At 38.0% G+C, this 21,959-nt stretch overlaps 1 protein-coding gene and 1 long non-coding RNA gene across 5 annotated transcripts in view; one reads left to right on the forward strand and one right to left on the reverse strand.

The window, feature by feature from the left end:
- RNF14 (ring finger protein 14) overlaps window positions 1–21,959 on the reverse strand; it is a 121,301-nt gene that overhangs the window by 43,694 nt on the left and 55,648 nt on the right. For 2 of the 4 annotated variants that reach the window (XR_012473790.1, XR_012473791.1), the window contains exons 8-9: window positions 10,820–10,986; window positions 2,402–2,496 (exon numbers count right to left, since the gene is read on the reverse strand). The gene's annotated coding sequence lies outside the window, so the exon portion shown is untranslated. Of the gene's footprint in view, window positions 1–2,224; window positions 2,497–10,819; window positions 10,987–21,959 lie in introns of those variants that run through there. The other 2 variants (XR_012473793.1, XR_012473792.1) reach the window with 2 other exon arrangements.
- On the forward strand, window positions 1,186–19,830 carry LOC141506196 (uncharacterized). Its single transcript, XR_012473794.1, has 3 exons — window positions 1,186–1,386; window positions 2,679–2,774; window positions 19,769–19,830. It is a non-coding gene; the product is annotated as an uncharacterized LOC141506196 (long non-coding RNA).

Here is a 21,959-nt window from a genome sequence, read left to right on the forward strand (position 1 = left end):
TAGGTAGGTCTTCTAGGAGGCTCCTATACAATGTATTCCTCCAAGTTTTTCAGATTCTACACTTCCTTCCTTAGTATTGGATTGGAGTCAAGTTTTCTGATTCCAATAGAATCCCTGGGACTGATAGGTTGAAAGTATCACATTTCCCATCATCCCTGAGGATGACATGATGAAAAAGATGAAATGCACCCATATTATATAAAGAGGTTATTATCTCTATCAGATTGAAAAGAGACAGAATGCTAGAATGTAGGAAACAATTCTCACCTTATCACATTTGATGTTTTGAGATGGTTTGAGCCCATGTTTGTTTGGTGTTTTCAACTTCAATCTTCAGGAACCAGAAAATACTGAGAATCTATAACCTGGGACTTAAGTCTATAATTTGCATAAATGGAGGGAACCAATTCCACCCCTCATTAAATAATATGCTCTCTACCAATGAGGAGAGTCCCTGTCCTTCTAGGGAAGGTCTAAGTGTTTGGCAAATGGCAATTTGGGGCTTCTAGTTATAATTGAAAACAGCTTCCTGGAAGACTTCCCATCTAATATTTAGACCCACAAGAGCCAGGGAAGCCAGGTGTTTGGGATGCTTTTTCCATGCCAGTTTCTAGCTCTCTCTAAAGTTGTCCTGTCAATAAACAGGATCATCTTTGTTGTCCTGAAACCCCAATCCAGTTTGTTAACCTGAGGGGAGTTCCAGGAATCTCAGGGTTGCAAGGGACCCCAGAAACTACCCAGTCCTGCCTCTATCAGAAGTAATCACAGATACTTTGAAAATCTTGCCTCCTGAAAAGAACAGTTGAGGATAAAGTGAGAATTTAGTGATTTTTCTTTTCTTCTAAATTCCTGAGAAGTTCTGATGCATACATTAACTGCCTAGGTTCTAGAAGACAGAGGACATAAGATTTGGGAAATCCATCCTACCCCAAACTGGCATTAAGGATATCTATGAAAGGCACCCTAGTTTCATGAAGGAAGAGGTTGGCAGATCTGTAACACAAGGGGAAAAGAAATCCACACAAGTTTTCTTGTTTGGCAGCACATTGGAGTTAGATACAAGGAGACCAATTGGTTCCCACCAAGGGGTGGGGGGGTTCCCTGGAATGTCTGATAATAATGGGAGTAGAATCTGGGTAGATCACTGTCAGCTGAAGGCTATGAGAACCATAGGCAGGGTGATGAGGCAGGGAAGGCAGGGTGGTGGGTAGGAGAAGGGGCAGAAGATCAGGGAAGGGGTGGACTGGGAATAGAACAATTCTTGCCATCAGATAAAAGATATGGAGAACAATATGCCAAGCAAAGCTAGCCCAAGCAAAAATGAAACACAATGACAATGAGGAACAACCAGAAGATCCTCTGCTGGATATATAGAGTTTGTTTCAGGTATAGGGGACATTTGTCTCTTGTGGAATCAGACTAAAGGTAGTGTAACAACTACATGGAGCTGCTCCCTGAGGGCTCACAAAAGGCTCCACATGGGTAGCACTTGAACTGAGTCTTGAAGAGAACTAAGGATTCTAAAAGTGAGGGAGAGGGAGGAGTGTATTCCAAGAAAGGGAGTGGTCAAGGCAAAGGCACAGAAATGAGAAAATGGTGTGATTCCCTCAAGGAACACTAGAAGGCCACATTGAATGAATAATAATAGAACTTTAAGGTTTGCCAAGTGTTTTTACATATATATTAAGCTAATAATTCTCACATTAATCCTGTGTGTTAAGTTGTATTATTATTTCCATTTGACCCATGAGAAAAAGGAGGTTGAAAATTCAAGTGACTTACCCAAGGTCACAAAGCTAGTAAATCACTAAGGCAAGTTTGAAACTCAGGTTTCCCTGACTTGGAGTCTGGCACTATGCCTCTTAGGCATGAAGGGAAGTATTGTGTAATTAAGTCTGGAACAGAAAGTTAGGGCCAGGTTGAAAAGGGTTTTAAATGCCAAACAATGTAATTTATATTTGTTTCTAGAGATAACAGGAAACCACTTGGAGTTCATTAATTAGGAAAGAGCTTTAGGAAAGTCAGTTTGACAGCTATATGAAGGATGGATAGGCCAGTTTTACTGGACCTTAGGATTGGTGAAGGGGAATAATGACCACAAAGGACAGGTCTCTGGGGAAGGATTGCTCTCCAGCAGGTATTCTTATATTCTGAGCTCTGTGATTTTTCTTTGACTTGTAAGTAAACTTGTTCATTCTTTGTGGCTGGCAAACTATATATCTACCAGGGGAGTTTTGACAACATACCAGATGATGTCAGATAGTATGGTTCAAAGATTTTCTGGATGGAGACAATAAGGGAGAGAAGACATCAAGGCAAAATTCTCTCAAAGTGAATCTGGGTTTTTCCTTGTCAAATGAGAAAGCACACTGAATTCTAAGAGTGCTTTAGGAGGACATACCATAGGTAGGTATGAGAAGAACCCAAGATGAGGAATCAGGAGGTCCAGGTTCTGGTTCTGGTTCTTCCATATGTGAGCCATGTGCTTGTGTCCTCCTGTAGAAAGTGAGAGAGTTGGGCAGAATTTTGACTCTAAGACCTTTCCTGTTCTCTAAATTTTATGGTCATTCTATGATGTTTTAATAACCACCAAAAGTAAAAGCAACTTTAGGGGAGAAAATGTTTCCTGAGCTAAGAACCAGCATGAATTTTGGTGTGAAATGGTTGTGTTTTGACAGCTTTCTCAATTCCATCATCCAACAGTTTATACTTGCTGTTTCCATGACCTGGCCTTGGCTGCATTCTCCTGAACCCAAGGGGTCAGCAATGCTCTGGTGAGTGCTTCCCTCTCCCACAGACACAGCAGGTTTCTACTGAGAGGCACATCATTTAAGAGAGGCCTTGGGGTCAAAGGTGGAACTGGTCTTGTGGTACTTCCCCTATGGGTCAACAGGGCCAGCTGAGAATGGCAAAACCCCAGCCATGGGTCACTAGTGATTTTGGATCTCATTCTAAACAAACAAATGTTGCTGAATGATTGGATTTGTTGTGATTGGTGGCCTCATCTGTTTCTCATCATCCTTATTCAGTCTTTTCCTAATGGTACTGGCTTGACAGGATTTACAAAGGCACTGAATGCTTTATGAGTTGCTTTCTTGTGTTTCATTTCCCTTGGATGAATATTCTGAGAGAGAGAAAGCTAAATCTAGATTTTAGAAGTCTTCTTTTCTAAGGGGAAAAAAGAGATGATGTAATCATCATAGGACTGAAATCACAGAATGGTCAAGGATGGATATATAGATGTGCAACCAGATTAAGTCCAAATAACACCTTAGAGGAGAAATTAACACCTTTAGTCCTTTATTCACACATTTGTCCTTGAGATGTGATTGCTTGAATGGGCTAAGAGAACAGAAAGATACCACCCCCCATTCCCACCCCTGACAGGGTTTTTGTTTTTATTTATATCTCCTGGAGGAAAAAAATAATACCTTGTCAACTGAAAGCTATCTTGGCTTTATGGCATTTGCTCATTAAGGAGAGAGCCATCTTCAGTACCACTGAAGTAAACATCCAGTGTTTACCTTCATACAGCCCACAAGAGATGGTATTTTTAGAGGTGGAAAATGCTACTATATTATAATTTATATTACAGCTTTAAAACTGCAGACCTGCTATTTGTGGTCTAAAGTGGGGGCAGGAGGATTGTTGCAGTTGTAACCAAAGGAAGAAATAAGATCCATTGGAGGTAAAATCTGTTTATGCACAAGCCCTGGAGTCAAGAAGACTAATCTTCCTGAATGCAAATCTGGCCTCAGAAACCTCCCATTGTGACCCTGGGAAAGTCACTTAATCTTGCTTGCCTCAGTTTCCTCATCTGGAAAATGAGCTGGAGAAGAAAATGGCAAACTACTCTAGTATCTCTACCTAGAAAATCCCAAATGGGGTTGTAAAGAATCAGGCAAAACTGAATCTTAAGCCTCAAGGTGAATAAATAGACTGCAATAATAAATATTTGAGAAGAGAAATTATAAAGGTCTGAGCAAAGAAACAGAGAGAGTTTCAAAAAGTGTTGCAAGAGGAGCAGTTAGGTGGTGCAGTAGACAAAGTACTGGCCCTGGAGTCAGGAGGATTTAAGTTCAAATTTAACATCAGACACTTGATATTTCCTGGGTGACCTTGGGCAAGTCACTTAACTGGTTGTATTTCGAAAACTAAAAAAAATAAAAAAAGAAGTGTTGTGGAGAGGGTGATGACAAGATTTAACAACTCATTGAACATATTGTTCAAGGGAAAGTGAAGAAGCGACAATGACATACACTAGGGTGGTGAACCTGGGTAACTGAAAGGCTGGTAGTCCCCTTGACAGAAGTCTAGAGGGAAGAAAATAACATTAAAAAGTCTGTAATTCCTTTCAAAACTTATCCACACCTGCTCTGCCTCTGTGACTCACTCTGTACCACCCTAAAGGAAAATGTGGGAAGGCAGAGTTAGAGCCTTCTCTTGGAGGGGCATCTGCTGCAGCCACAAATGACTGGTGGCCAGGCAACAAGTAGATAAATATAGATATACTGCTTGAGGGAGAGGAAAAGGACATGAGAAAACAGGGTTCCCCCCCCCCCCAATATCAAGGTGCAACAACTGCAGAATAGTTATTAGAAGAGTCCTGAAACCCAGCACAGAAAAGGGGACTTTGGAAGCTGCATGGCAGGGGAGGGTGTGGAAAATAAGAGATAAGGTTAAGTGTGGTTGTGTTGAAAACTAGACCTATGACTGACTATTTTACTAGACTCATCTCATTCTTGTGATTGGTTGATCACATACCCGCCTTGAGTCAGACCACAGTCCCCTTTTGATTAGGAGTGACCCCCCAATAGGGTCATAACTCCCACTTTGGAGATCACTGGCCTAGTAGATTAAAAACTTACTGTTTTTATATCTTTGTAAACATACCTACAGGAAGACACAGCTCCTGGGAGCTTTCCAAAAGCTGACATCAAATAATAGATTGTATTAAAAATGGATAAAAATGGGTTAAAATAATTAACTGATTATGAATAATTCACAAGCCATCCCTTTACCCATAACATTTTGTTCAACATAATTGCTTCCTGGAATTCTCTTCCCAGTGCAGGGAATTGGGACTATGCATGAAATTGGATATTTCTGCTGTTAACACATGAATTTAAACAAACTTGTAAATTAGTATGAGACTCTTGTTGCCTGTCCCTTTCAAGTTGATAAGACAAATAGTTGTTCCCAATAGAATGGCTTAGGGAACAAGAGGTATCTAGCTCCTTCAATAACAACAAAAAAAATCTCTCTAAGAGCCAACTTGTACTAGGTAGAATCCTAGAAATATCTTTGGAGATAGCCTTTGGAAGACTGGGATTCACTGGGATTTCTGGGATTGGATCAAAGAATACCAAGTGGATATCTGCCAATTCTCAAAATGCATTATTCCTAGTCCCACTTCTGAGATTTATTATACCTGTGTGACCTTGGGCAAATCATTTAACCTCTCTAGGCCATCATTTGGTCACCTGTAAAATGAGGGGGATTGGACTAGACAGCTTCTGAAGTCCCTTCCATTTGTGATCTTAAGATCCCAAACAAGAGACAGTTCGTGTTTATGTTTGCACCCTGTGCCAAATATTCCTCTAGGGACAGGGGACTGAGCTCAGTCTCTAAGGAATGGATGTTTTAACCCAGTGCTGAATCTGTTGTCATCACTCAGATCCCTGAGAAGGGAACATGCAGGACCTCCAGGCCACCATAACCAAGCTGCTGCCCTGATCATGATTGACTTTCCTTTCATTTTACTTCCATATTTTCTGTCTGACACACAAAGATTGACTTGCTTGACATCCATACAATAGAACTATCTGGGAAAACTGAATGTACCTTAATATTTTCTCAGCTTTAGCTTAGGGAGAAGTTAAGCCATCATAATTCATTTTGATGCCTGGCCCTAGTTATAGTGATGACAACGGCCTTGAGCTAGCCACAGTCCTACTTGTGTTTTGAAGGCACTTGACAGATTATGTGAATAATAATGGACTGTTATTGTTCAGTTGTGTCCTGTTCTTTGTGGCCCGGTTTAGAGTTTTCTTAGCAAATATACTGAAATGGTTTGCCATTTCCTTCTCCAGCTCACTTTACAGATGAGGAAACCAAGGTAGACAGAAGTCACACAGCTAGAAAGTGTCTGAGGCTGGATTCAAACTCAAGTCTTCTTGACTCCAGGCACAGCATATTATCCACTGTGCCACTTAGCTGCCCTTAACAATAGCAAATGGGGGCGGCTAGGTGGCGTAGTGGATAAAGCACCAACCTTGGAGTCAGGAGTACCTGGGTTCAAATCTGGTCTCAGACACTTAATAATTACCTAGCTGTATGGCCTTGGGCAAGCCACTTAACCCCATTGCCTTGCAAAATCCTAAAAAAAAAATAGCAAATAATATATAACATGCATAGAATGTTTTCTAGTTTGCAAAGCACTTTACAAATGCTTTCTCACTGGATCCTGTGAGATGGGTTCTACTATTATCCTCATATTACAGATGAGGAAACTCAGACTAAGAAAGTTAAATGATTCATTCAGGGTCACACAGCAGAAGTTTGAGGCAAGATTCTAACTTGGTTCTATTGGATTCTAAGACTTGCCCTAGATCCACCGGGCTACCACTTGTCTACCTTGGGCAAGTCACTTAAGCTTCCTCTTTCAGTATACATATCTGTAAAATGAAGATGATAATACATGCAATATTTACTTTACAAAGTTATTGTAAGGCTCTACAAGGTTGTAGATGCCAAGTGCTTGTCAAATCTTAAACATGTGAAGGTTGGAGTGGGGAACATGCTGGTTGTGCCATGAGTCCTGGGAGTCATAGCTCTAACTTTGGCCCAGGACACCTTTTAGAAACAGAAAAGGACTCTGACTATTGAGTTGCATGTGAGGCATCATGAACAAGGGGCTGAATTGGATGTCAAAAGACAAGAACTAAGCCTGTTACTTCCTGTCTTTCCATTTTTCTGTCACAACTTTTTGGTCCTTACTTTCTTTATCCATGAAATGAAGAGATTTGATGAATGATCTCTAAGGTCCCAGCTCTAACTTCTAGGACCATTGGCTGATGCCTAGCTTTCTATATAACTAAGAAATAGACTCATCATGGAATCACCCATTACAGAACTATGACCAATTTCTAGGGCAAAGACAACCCCAGGCCCAGGAGCCATGAAAAGGGACATAGACATAATTCATTTTCTTGAATCAACCCACAAAATAACATTAAAAATGACTCATGAAAAGATAAATACTCAGAAACCTTAAACTACCATAGAAATACTATTCTAGGGGCGGCTAGGGGGCGCAGTAGATAGAGCACCAGCCCTGGAGTCAGGAGTACCTGGGTTCAAATCTGATCTCAGACACTTAATGGCCTTGGGCAAGCCACTTAACCCCATTTGCCTTACTATTCTACCACACACTATAAAGTTTTGGCTCTTACTCTCATTGACTCTTTGCATGTAAGTGTCCTGATTTTTTAAAAAAATTTTGTTTATTAAGGCAATGGGGTTAAGTGACTTGCCTAAGGTCACACAGCTAGGTAATTATAAAGTGTCTGAGGTCAAATTTGAATTCAGGTCCTCCTGATTCCAGGGCCAGTGCTCTATCTACTGAGTCACCTAGCTGCCCCAACTTTTTGCATTTAATACTAAAAACTCACTTGGTTCTTGATGCAAAGTTAAATGAGCAGAACCAAGAGTATACTTTACATAGTAACAGCAACACTGTATGGTGATCAACTATGAATGACAACTGTTCTCAGAAATGCAATGATCCAAGATAATTCAAAAGGATTCATGATGGAAAATGTTATCCACATTCATAGAATGAACTGTGAATCTGAATGCACATTGAAGCATACCATTTTCACTTTTTGGTTTATGGTTTGTTTCATTTGGTCTGTTTCTTCTTTCATAACATGACTAATATAGAAATATGTTTTGCATGATTGCACAGGTATAACCTACATCAAACTGCTTACTATTTTAGAAAGAAGGGAAAAGAAGTAGGGAAAGAGAAAATTTGGAACTCAATATTTTTTTAAGTTAACATTAAAATTAATTTTTACATGTAATATTAAAAAAAAGAAAAATTCCTAGGTTCTGTGGGACTGTATTGGTGATCACTGTATCAACATCAACTCTATGTATTACTCATTCAGTATTAATTTAAGTCAATTGTTGTATGGTCTCTGGAACAAATTTTCTAACCCCTATTTGTTGACAAGTTGGGTCCACAGAATGGGACTCCTAATCTCCCCACAGGATTCTAGGATTATCCCTGAGAAATTGGGAGAGTTTTAATAATGCTCATAAACTCCCACTAGCATACATTTTCTTCCATTATCAGTTATATAATTTGTCAATTAACTTTTAGAAAGAGATATTTATTTACAATGGTAGAATGATAAAGAACAGTTGGTTTAAAACATCCTCCCAAAAGCCTGTGACATATTCTTCCACCAGTTCAAAGTATCTTGGGAAAAGTGGGCTCAAACTTAGAGTTTATAGGACAAATAGATAACTCATAGCTCCTGGAAATTTACTTGCTGGAGTTCTTAAGATAACTTCCTTTAAGTCCACTATAGTTCTCCTATTGAGTTTGTCACAGAATCTTCAATCTATTTTTCCTCACTGGGTCCAGTTTGTGCTTACCTCCAAAAAAGAGATAGTATCACCAGCCACTGTTGTCCTAAGGACACTGATAGGATACCTATGAGAAATTTTAAATCCTTCAACTCTGCTCAGAAATGCAGTATAGATGTAGTCCTCCTCTAACAGGGCAGGTTTAGGGGAAGGGGAGATTAAGGCTATGGTAATCTCCTTTCTCTCAAGTTATTCCTTCTCAGGGGGTTGGCAAGAGGCTTCTTTCTTTAAACTGCTAGAGTAAACTTTCCATTTCCAATAAACTTCCTTATTTCAAACATGCCTCAGAGGACATGATTAAGACTAAAAAGACTTCTTGTCCTTTCTATCATACCTAATTGTAATATCTTGATATTTCATGATATTTGATATCCAGGCCTTGTTCATCTCTTTGGCTGAATGATTCATTTGAGATGTGTTCTCATTCCTGGGGCTAATGTTATGTTTTGTTTTTTTCCCAGTTACCCAAAGTGAGAATATTCCTCACTTTTCCACATCCTTAAGTGCAATGAGGGAGACTTCACTGATGAACTCAATTAACCCCCATTGTTACCCCACAAACATTTATAGAGTGCTTCCTATGAGCAAGGTCTCTATTAAGGTTCTACACTGATAAATCATCTTTGTCTGGAGGAACCTCTAATGGCATCATGAAGAATCAGATACAACTGAAAAGATGAACAGCAAACAGTTGCTTCTTGAGAATTTGAGAAGTAGCCCAGGGTAATTTGCATAACTCAGCCCAGATGGAATAAAACAAGATAAGGGAAGATTAAGGAAAATAGAGCAAAAGCCAGTCCAGACCAAAAAGAAACTATGGGAGGGGCTGAGCCAAGGAAGAAACTGAAATTCATTGCCTGAAATTAGAGCAAGGATTCTGAACTGGGGCTTCATAAACATTTTTCCTCTACATTTCATTATAATTCATTTCCTTTGTAATCTTAGACATTTTGTATATTTAACAACTTTTTTCTGAGAATCCTATGAAAGAATTCACTAGACTGCCAAGTGAATATAAAAATAGGTTAAGAACCTTTAGATTATAAGTAAATAGCTATAGATAATCTAGACTGATCAGAGAAGGTAGCTATTGACACACAATACTGTGTGGGATTTAAGGGTGGATGATGGTATATAGTTAAGCTGGTTAACTGCAGGACAAAACTTGGATGAGAGAAGAGTGAAGCCAGAACATGGGTGACAGACAGGGAGGTTTGGTGGGTCCACAATGAAAGAGAATAATGGTTTTAAGAGGATTTTGTCAGAGGGAGAAATGAGAGGATAGAAGAATATGGGGGGAGGGGGAATATCAGAGTTCAAAATCCGTGGTGCAGCAGATAGAGGATTGGTCTTAAGAGTTAGGAAAAACCTATGCCTGATCGCAGTTCTTCCCATTATTACCCATCAGGGTCCCCCAATAGACCTTCCACTGGGCTCTACTCCTAGCACGGGTTACAGTTTCTCTTTCTACTGCTGTTACTCAGTAGTTTTCCTATCCCCAGTTATTGGGTTCTTTCTCATACAGGTGGTGCAGTGGATAGAGCATTGGTCTTAAGAGTCAGGAAAACTTCCTAGTTGTGTGTCCTTAGGTAAGTCACTTAACTGTTGTTTACCAAGGAGGAAATGGAAAACCACATCTTTGCCAAGAAAACCCATGGGGTTACAAAGAATCCAAACAGATTGAATAATAGTAATCATAAAAAAGGTGCCAAATAGCTTTCCTGTAGAGACTGTGTTGAATAGCTGGCCTACTTAGTAATTATATCTAACAAGTTATAGCTATTTCACCCCTCCAGAGGCTAGAGCACCTCCAGTCTCTTTAAAATTGTTTAAATTCCTCCTCCACACCAAGGGCATCCCTCTTTTCCCAGTCTTAGGGGAGGAAACCTTTATCACAGTAGATGGGGGCTGGTCCTGGAGTCAAGAAAACCTGAGTTCAAATTTTACCTCAGACTTACCAACTGTGTGATCCTGAGCAAATCACTTAAGCCTGTCTCAGTTTCCTCATTTGTAAAATGAATTGGAGAGGAAATGGCAAACCCCTCCAGTATTTTGCCAAGAAAATGCCATATGGAGTCACAAAGAGTCAGAGACAATTGAAAGGAATGAACAGCAACAGGGAGTGTCTAGAGTGTCAACCCCTCACGTTCAACCTCCTTACCCCCTTTCCTGCACGACACTCCAGGGCTTCTGTTGGTTTTGTGTTGCAGACTGGTCATGGAGTTCATTGATTCTTCTGAACACCCATCTGCTCTCAGTGTCATTGTTCATGCACTGTAACAGATTGACTGAAGTACATTTATACTCGAAATTTTTTTCAAAGCAACTCTGGAATACAAAGAGAATGTGGAGGAAACACAATCATGAGCCCGGTGTTTCAGCATCCAGATGATCTGTGCAATTCCTTCCCACTGATTGTGGAAGGAGAAAATGATGAAGTTGGGGGAGGGGGGTTTTTGGATTAAGAGACTAATTTGACCTATATTGTCCTATATTGTTAATATGTCACCCGAAGGGTGACAACCTTGATGGACTCACTCATTCCATCAGTGCAACAATCAGGGATAATTTGGGGCTGTCTGCTATGGAGATACCATTCGTACCCAAAGAAACAACTATGGAGTTTGAACAAAGACCAAGGACTATTACTTTAATTTAGAAAGAAAAACTGATATCTTATTGTCTGATCTTGCTATCTTTTTTTAGGGTTTTTTTTTTTTTGTTTTTTTTTTGCAAAGCAATGGGGTTAAGGGGCTTGCCCAAGGCCACACAGCTAAGTAAATTACTAAGTGTCTGGGGGCACATTTGAACTCAGGTACTCCCGACTCCAGGGTCGGTGCTCTATCCACTGCACCACCTAGCTGCCCTTCTTGCTATCTCTTATACTTTATATTTCTTCCTTAAGGATATGATCTTTCTCTCATCTCGTTCAATTTGGATCAGTGTATACCATGGAAACAATGTAAAGAGTGGCAAATTGCCGTCTATGGGGTGGGGTGGGGGAGGGAAGTAAGATTGGGGGAAAAATTGTAAAACTCAAAATAAATAAAATCTTTTTTTTTAAAAAAGGAAATAACTCTAAAAAAAAATGTCACCCCAAGTAAAATATTAGCACTTTTAAAAAGAATTCTCTACAAATACAAGACCGATACAGATGCCAGGCATTTTAAAGTATGAAGATAGACCAATGGGAAAATATTTTTGAGCTTGAGGTAGTTTTGTCATCCCTTTAAGTCATGACACCTGGAGGCAATCCATTCCACCCTCCAAATGTGCCATTTTACTGTAGGTCATCCTGTTCCTACATTGTATCTGCACCTTTAAGGCTATGGAGAAACAAACCAGACTGAATATGCAGCCTCATCACCACCAGCTGGGTTATTCTAATCGGTGTTCAATTCTATTTTTCCTAAATGAGCAGACACCTCTTTTAAAAGGGTGGAAAATCTTTGAATGACTGAGAAGAATTCCGTTTTACTCTTAGGGGGATTTGAAATCTGGTGTTTTTTCCTTTAGGGGTTCATTTTAAATTCCTCAAATATAGTGAAACAGGAAATAACAGTAAGATAAAATGAGCTGAATCATCTAGAACAAGTTGCCACTCTTGGATAAAAATAAGGAAGCACAGCTTAGGATGGCTTCTTAGGCTTTATCTCTAAGGCTCTGTCTTTGCCAAAACCAATCAACCAGTTGATTGAGTTAGTTCTCTGGGGAAATCACTCAGACCAGGCCCCAGGTTTCATAGGAACCAAAACAATGGGCTGATGGAATAGATGTCTGACTTCTTGACCAACTCTTTTAGTGCTCCACAACCTGCATTTCAGAACTGTCTCTTATTGGAAATCAACCCTAACATATAATTCACAAAGTTATACAGATCAAAGAAAACATTGTTTCTCACCTTAATGCCAGTATCTATTTGGCACCATCATTGCACAGCAAGAATCTGTGCAGTGTGAGAAAAAAGAGAAAAATAAGGAAGAGAAGAGGGAAGGAGAGAGGCAGCTGCAGAGTAGGAAAAACAGAAGGTAGCTAGGAAAAAGAGAAGAGAGAAAAAAAGAGGAAGGGACATAGAGAGGTGGGGAAAGATGAAAAAAGAAAGTAGGGGAGGAGAGCAAGGAAAATGAAAGAAAAGAAAAAGAAAGGAGAAAGAGGAGATGAAGGAAATATGAGAAAAAATAGGAAGGAGGGAAAGGAAAAGCAGAATTAGGGTGAAGGAGTGATACAAAGGCAGAAGAGAGAAAAAGAGATATGGAAGTATAAGAAAAGATATATTTTTTTAAATTTTTATTTAAGATAATGGGGTTAAATGACTTGCCCAAGGTCATACAGGTAATCATTAAGTGTCTGAGGGTGAATTTGAATTCAGGTCCTCCTGACTCCAGGGCTGTTGTCTCTATCCACTGCACCACCTGGCTGCCCAAAGATAAATATTTATTCAGTGTGTTAACGGAATTTTTATTGAGTCAGTCTCTAACCTGGGTAAAACAGAGAAGGTCAGAGACAGAGGGCCAAAGTGGATTAATCAATTACTTTTATTGTAAGGAACCAATTATTAAATCATGGGAATTCTCCTGATAGGAACTTTACCTTGCTAAAGAGGAAGCAGATATTATATACATGTTCATAACTGGGAAGGGACGGGGAAGGTGGGGATCATAGAACAATTAGTTTGGGGGTTTGAGTGATCTTCCTAGGACAAGCCCACCATGCAGGACAAGAATTAGAACGGGTCTTAGACATTCAAGTAGGACAACATAGGTGACCTTGAGTCCTGTGGGAATGATTAAGTTGACTGTAGTCTTGGGATACATGCTATTTTTGCTTGAGTACAGTACATAGTTCTCTTATTCACTTCATTTAACATAGACAAGTATAATTCAGGAAAAGAATTCAGGACCTGTCATGAATGATGGGCAACTCTGAGGAGGGGTCCTCAGTGAGCTTAGGTCTTAAAATTAATAATTATATTAAATATGTATTAATCTTCAGAATTTGTCCTAAAAATGGGCAAAAGTTAACCCTATAGATTTGACCTCAAGAAAGAACAAAAATAAAATTAGGTTAATATACATTTATTAATATTTCTCCTGGCTTATTGATTATTTAGGTATGCATGAGGGGGTTTGGCAAGTGAGTTAAACCCCCAGGGATAATGATTTGAAGGATTTTTTTTAAATTCAGTTTCACTCTGAAGACAAGATCTGAAAAGTTGCTTCTGACTTTTTCAACAAAGGAAGGGAGTGACCTTCAACTAAGGATGGGGCTGGATTTTAGACATACCTACTAAGAGGTATGTCCAGGAGGATATAACAGGAGGGATGGCTCCTCCCAAAGGAATGACTTCTCCCAAACCCAGGATCTTTGTGTCTTATCAGTTATGTTAAGACCTCCAATATGCAAAGAGAATCTTTCTGCTTCCTTATGTAAGCTACCCAATGACCTTTAGAGGTCAAAAGCTCCTGACTTTGTTTTTACTAATTCTCAGACTGGGATCTGCCTGTAAAAAAAGGGTCTCTAAAAACTAGATGATGATGATTATGATGATGAAATTCATTACACATATCATATAAATATAAAAATCATAATTTTCTTGATAAGTGTTTATGTTGGGGTCTGGCAAGGAGATGGTCAGGAGAAATCTGATCAATTGATTTCATCTCAGCTCTGAAGATGAAATTACAGAATGTAAGAAGCAAGAAACAGTTAACAAGGTATTTATGTGTTTTCTCCTCAATCACAGTATTTGTTCCTTGAGAACAGTAATTATCTCAATTTTTCTGTTTATATCCCTGAAACTTAACACGTGTTTGTTATACAGAAAACACTTATTTAATGCTTTTTAAAATTTATTCAAAGTCTGAAATTAAATATAAATAAATGGTCATACTTGATTAGGTTTAAAGAAATATGTCCATCAAACTTGATGGAATTTAGAGGGCAGATAGACATTGGATGATCACAGAAAGGAGGAAGTCTTGAAGAGTGTGACCTCTGATAGGTGATAAGAGAATCATCAATGGAAGAATGGAATTCCAAGAGGGAATCAAACATTCCTCAAATCCTGGATGGGGAGAGGACTTTTCTCTCCTCTTTCCCTCCCTCAGTCATGATTTCTTAGGAAATATCATACCATTGACAACTATGCCCCGAAAATAGTCTACCCAAATAGTCAATAGTATACACATTGACTCAGTTATATTATTTGTTTTGCTGGACAATGCAGCTATATATATTGATAAGTGTTCATAGTTTTGAAAAATATATCCTGGGCAGCTAGGTGGCACAGTGGATAGAGCACTGGCCCTGGAATCAGGAGGACCTGAGTTCAAATGTGACCTCAAACACAATAATTACCTAGATGTGTGACCTTGAGCATGTCACTTAACTCCATTGCCTTGCAAAAAACCTAAATACATATATATATATATATATATATATATATATATATATATATATATATATATATATATACATACTCAGGTGCAGTTGTGGATTGTGGAAGAGTCAGATTAATTTTCTTAAAATTTTAAATCTTTTAAAAAATGTTTATATTATGATACATCAGTTTAATTTCAGTATAATTCATTTTTGTGTGGTGGTGTGACTTGGACTTATAATTTAGACTTTGAATCGTGTTACTCAAAAAGTAATGGTGAGAAAAATATTGCATCATCTTAAAATTCAAACAAAAAAGATTTCAATACTATTGGTATTTCTGTTATTAAGAATGAATAGGAGGGGTGGCTAGGTGGCGCAGTGGATAAAGCACTGGCCTTGGAGTCAGGAGTACCTGGGTTCAAATCTGATCTCAGACACTTAATAATTACCTAGCTGTGTGGCCTTGGGCAAGCCACTTAACCCCATTTGCCTTGCAAAAAACCTAAAAAAAAATGAATTTGGGATATTAATTGAAGAAAATGTATTAAATTCACAGGATTTAAAGTGGATATTACTTGTATTTTTAAATCATTTGATTTTGAATTTAAGACATATGTCCTATGTGATAAAACAAACTCTAATATATAAACAAACAAAAAAGGAGACACTGTACCTAATAGTGAATAGGCCTAGTGAGTCAAACCCTGATAAAGCGTTTGAGAGAGAATTATTCTTAGTTGTCATGAGTGGGTAATGGAAAAGAATAGAGCCATGGAAACAAGAGGAGCAACCTGTCTAACAGAGATCCTGAACTGGAAGGGGGAAAAGGAATATAAAAGGCACTTCATCATCAGAAGTGTTAGCTGCTTTGATCACAGATGTTAACTATAAATATGTGTGACTGCAGTAGTAAATATTATATATGTTTTCACTTCCCAGGGACGACACTCTGTGTTTATGGGATACTGTGTTCCTGATTTGGGGGGGAGGACAAAGTGTTGTTACTATTTTTGTTCCTAATGTTATTGTTCCATATCAATAAATTCCTAAGCTTTGGGCCAATTATAATTATTGGGGGACTAACAAATATAAATGTACTTCTAGGAGTGTTATCTTGTACATGGGGTAGGCATTTCTCTAAAGCCCAAACTGACAGTGGGAATTAGTGAGTAGAGAAGAGGGCTCATAGGTGCTCTCTCTATAAAGATATACAAGATATGTTCTGTATAAATATATGTATATATAAGATATGTTCCAAATTTAAAAGTCTTGCTCTCTAGGTACTTATAGGATATAGAAGAGCTTCTCCCCATCTTCCCAGAATTATTTTATAGGAGATTAAGAGAATGTGTATGATGCCCAGTTATTATATTACTAAATTTTCTAGGTTGTCTCATTTTGAGTTTTTTTGTTTTGGGAGTTTTTTTTTGGCAAAGAAAGAGGGCTAAGTAACTTGCCCAAGGTCACAGAATTAAGTATTATTGAATTATTGAATATCTGAGGTCACATTTGAACTCAGGTTCTCCTGACTCTAGGGCTGGTGCTGTACCCACTGCACCACCTATTTGCCCCCACTTCATTTGTTTTAACTGCTCTTGGGTCAAGATCACCAGGCAGAGACTCTGAATTCATTCTTGCCATGAATAATTTTCCTCTTAAGAGAAATTCAGGGGTGAGAATCAGATTTTTTTCTTTCCTATTTCCTTATTCAAAGCAGGCTATTACTGACTTTGCCCAAATATTTACCATTCCTAGACCTTCTTTATCTAGGTGAATTCTACCTCATTATGTTCTACTCAAGCAGGTTTGGGTGGTAGGATAGATCCCTTAGTCTAGATTGTTCCAAGTTGGGGGTGGTCTAGATAAAGAGGAGTAAAATTTACAAGATCAAAGTCCTTGTCCACTCCTCATTAGAATAGGTCTACCTCTAATTATAATATTCATTCTCTCATTGTTAGCTAATTTTAGTTAATTCCCACATGTAGGGAATACCCATTCTTCTAAGGGATTATCAGTGTTTTAAGGCCTGCTGAATTACCATCCTTTTATTAATTATTCACTAGTCATAATTGATAAAATAATCAATTACTTAAATTAAATCTTTTGAACTTTTCATTTATCACACTCTTGTTTGGACAATTTTTCCCAGAAGAGCACCAATATGTTTTCTGTTTCTATTTTTGTTTACCTCTTTATTCAAGATATCATGGCTTCTGGAAAAAGGATATACATATTTTCCCCTAGTGCAGATTGATTTTTCTTGGGGCTTCAACAATTCTTCCCTAAGTTCAGGAGAACCTCATTTAATCATTAATTGAATGAGTAAGACACAAATCAGTGCAATAGAAAAGACTCAGCCCCATGTTCTTCCTTCTGAAGTTTCCATTCTACTTGCCTCTATGTTGTATGCAGATATGTATAATTAAGGTCATATCCTTGACCTTTATGTTAGGCTTTTCCATGAAGTAGTAGATCACTCATCTTGAAAATAAAAATGGCACAAGCATGTAGATGGTAAAATGCAATTAGTCTAATGAGAAGCATTTTTAGTGGCTGTTCTTTCTCAGGTACTGAGCTAGTGATGATGTTTTGTCTTTCAATCTAGAAGACCATAACATCAGAGAAGTAATGCCATGACATGCAAATGATTGGATTTGAGTGAGGGAGTGCTGTGCTAGGTCATTATCCTCACTTTCTCCTCCAGAGTCATCTGAATCCAGTGATCAGATAAGAATCAGGATAACGGGAGATGGCTCTGGATTCAAGACAATCAGGGTTAAGTGACTTGCCCAAGATCACAGTTAGTGTCTGAAGTTTGAATTCAGATCCTCCTGACATCAGGGCCAATACTACTCAATTCACCATCTAGCTGCAGACAAAGACAAAACAACCCCTGCCTTCAAGTAACTTCCTTTCTAATATCTCAAATCTGCCATTATTATGTAAAAAAAAACAACAGATTTAAGTCTGTGTCTTACTGACAGTGGGTTAGTAGTAATGATTGAGATCAGTTAAAGGACAGGAATATTTAGGGATCACGAACTCTACAGATTCTCTTCCAGTCATTCTTTAACCCCAATGTTATGGACAGTTAATCTTCCCTAAGGACCTAGGTAGAATCAAGAAAAAACAAACACCAACAAATGTGGCTTACACAATTTACTTTTTAAATAAAATTTTTAATTCTTTTGGTAGAAGGTTAAAAATAAAATGGAAAAAAAAATGAAGTTGGAGAAAGAGAAGTAGTTGTGAAAGAAGAAACAACCCCTTATAGAATAGAAAACATTATCAAGATAGTGGTAAGTCACTGAGACACTTCAGCTTTCAGGCCCTTGAAGAAGGACTCCCAGCTCTAACTTTGTACTTTCTAATTAAATAGGCATGAAGATAGGTAACAAACCTATTCTTTTAATTTTGTTTTGTTATACTCTCAATTTATCTATTTTTTGACCACATTAACTACAAGCATAGCACATTATTGTCAATTCAATCATTAGTGATGCTCCTGTCTAATAGCCAGAAGTGTATAGTGGAGCCCACTCCATTGAAGGAATGTTATCTATTACCTGATTCAAGACCATCACTACCACAAACTGGGGAGCTGATAAGATGGTTGAAGGTGAAAGAAGAACAATCAAAAACCCCAATGACTGGCTCTTTCATACTAGGATGTCTGTGAAGTAACAAGATCTCAGGGTTGAGATGGGTGGGGAAAGAGGTTGTAGTAACCAAGAGCATGACTGGGAAGTCTACATGAGATTCATATATGAAGTAGTTATGGAAAGTTAGTTATTTTTCTCATTAATCTTCTCTCCCCTAAATTGCTTGTCCTTTTCTGTACATTAACATCCTTAAAACTCCAGCACACAATATGGTCAACATGATTGGGATAGAGCAATCAAACCCCTCCTGATATAGCAACATCCCTCAAAAATCTTATACTCTTCACAAAGCAGGCAGAAAAAAAAATATTATAGTACCAAATGAGTCTTGATCCCTTAGTCCTGAGAATATGAGACCCCTGAGTTTACTTTTAACATCAACATCTATATTCAGGCTTTGTATATTTGTTTGCATATTGTCTCCTGCATAAGGATAGGGATTGTCTTTCACCTATTTTTGTATCCCAAGTGCTTAGCACAATGCCTGAAACATTTTAAGTATCTAATAAATATTTATTGATTGATTGAAATATATTCACCTAAAATAAACTCAGAAAACCCAGTCCTAGAAGGGGTGTCTAATTCCATATTGCTGAATCTAGAGGGAGAGTACTCATCAGTGATTTTTCTGTTTCCTTAGGCAATCAGCACCTGATCAAAAGCTGTCTATGGACTCAGAGAAATATCAGTAGATTGTTTTCTAGGAAAACAAAGATTTTTATTTTAAAATTCATTTTAAGTGATTTCCTCATTCACTTTATTGATATATTTTGTTTTGACATAATAGATACTTCTCAGCAAACACTCAAACACTATAAAGTATAAAACAAAAACTTTTGCAAAAATAAAAAAATTAAAATAGGCAGTTTCAATTTTCCCCAAGAAAATTCTACCATATTTTGATTCCATATGTTCAATTTTCCTCTCTCTTTTATTTGTTATTATATTAAAGATAGTTTTTCCAATAATCATTTTCAATATTCAGGTTCCTCCCTCTACTCTAGGATAACAAATAATCTGATATAGGTTTTACATGTACAATTGTATTACACATTTTTCCATATTAGACATGCTGTGAAAGAAGAATCAGAATAAAGGGAGGAAAACTACAAGAAAGAAGCAAAAAAAATCTAAAGAGGTGAAAAATTGTATTTCTCTCTCTCTTGCTCTCTCTCTCTCTCTCCTTCCTCTCCTTCCCTTTTTCATTCTTTCCTTTCATGTTTTATTACTCATTTCAGATTTTTTAACAGGGTTTTATAACAGGGATACTGGCCAATAAGGACCCAGTCATGGAAATTTCCCGTGTTAAAAGGAAAAGGGGCAGTTGGTGAGACCTGCTTCGAGGAGTTGCATTCATCAAGGTTGCCCAAGGTCACCCAACTAGGTAATTATTAAGTGTCTTAGGCCAGATTTGAATTTAGGTCCTCCAGACACCAGGGCCAGTGCTCTGGAAGGCTGTGATAATGTGCATCAGGTGGAGCATTATTTCTTGTCAACTTACTGCAAAGTGGGGAGGGGGGGAGAACACTTAAACCTTTTTTGCCTACTAAGCCAGAACAAAAGTCACTAATATGTTAAATGGGGCTTCCCTGGAGTTGAGAAGCAAAAACTGCCACAGGTTCTCAGATGGGGGGAAGGAACTTGACCCCTTTCTCACTGGGTCATGATCAAGTCCAAATGACCTTGAGAGCTTGGAAATGTTGAAAAAGCCACCAGAGGTCCCATAATAGGTGTCCATAGGAGAGTTTTCTGGCAGTTGAGCTCTGGAAATGAAGTCAGTGATGGAAATGTCTGTAGCAATCAGCTTAAGTTTTAATTCATTCTCCCTAGGGACCAAAATAGTAGAAAAAAGGGGGACTGAGAGATGAGTCTATACTTCTGCTGAATATGTATATGTGTATGCCTGTGTGTATATGCATTGATGTATATGGATATGCATGCATTAGTGTATCTAGATGTATTTTGTGTATGTGTGTTATATGTACTTGCTTATGTATTATACATGATATAAAACATGTATTGTGTACATGCTTATTATGTACTTATGTATTATACATAATACATGCATTATACCTATAATGTTTTGTGTTCATACATGTGTGTGCATGCATTGAGTATGTGTATTGTTATATACATGGATGTTTATCCATCTGTGTATATATATGTGTGTATATATATATATACCCATACATATATGTATATATTATAAATTTATTGTTGCATCATGTGGCAATTATATATTGTAATTTATTATTGGTAAAAAAAACTAATCAGTGTTAACTGATTAATTGATAGTAAAGAGAAAGTAAATGGTCAACATGATATTGTAGAGCTATCAATTGTCCCTGGTGATTGATATTCAGGGAACAACTTTGAATAGGGACTTGAGCCAATAGCCTTAGAAAAACCCCATTCAACTTCAGAGATACCCTAAAACTCTGAGGAGATGTTATAGCCTTTGGAGCTTTGGGGACCCAGTCCATTACTGAATTCTCCCTTGTGAAAAAAGGGAGTTAAGCAAAACCAACCAACACTGCAATTCATCTGACAGTGCCCATCACCATCCCTAGTCTACCACCTTTTTTTACTGATAGAAGGTTGGTGTATTTCCTCATCTTTTCTAAGAGTGTCCTTTCACAAAGATCTTATTTTGTCACTAGGCTCTCTGAACAAAATCAAAACAAACTATTCTGAAAATGCTGCCCTTACAGCTCTGGGCATAGCAGGCATTCAATAAATGGGGTTAACAGAATTCTTGTCTATCTGGCTATCAGATGAATTAATCAGTTAAATTTCACCCATTTTTCTGGAGCATCTGCTATGTGCTAGTCACTTGGTTAGCTGCTGTCCTGGACTAGGCTGGCTGACTAAATGATCGATGATGTTTAGCACTTTAAGGTTTATAAAGAACTATCTTCACAATACCTATGAAATAGATAGAACATCTTTGTAGTTGGCAAAGAATTGGAAATTGAGGGGATGCCCATAAATTGGGGAATGTTTAAACAAATTATGGTACATGAATTTTATGGAATCCTTTTGTTCAGTAAGAAACCATAAATGTTTAGACTCTAGAGAAGCATGGAACGAATTACAGGAACTGATGCTGAACAAGGGAGTAAGAACTTAGAGAGCATGAACATGAACAACATTGATAGATGCAACCTTGATGGATACATCTCCTTGAAGCAGTTCAGAAAGCTTGGACAAATCTGGGAGACCAGCTATAGACAATGCTATCTTCATCCAGAGGAAGAA

This window comes from Macrotis lagotis, chromosome 1, assembly GCF_037893015.1.
Source record: "Macrotis lagotis isolate mMagLag1 chromosome 1, bilby.v1.9.chrom.fasta, whole genome shotgun sequence".
NCBI classification, from domain to species: Eukaryota; Metazoa; Chordata; class Mammalia; order Peramelemorphia; family Peramelidae; genus Macrotis; species Macrotis lagotis.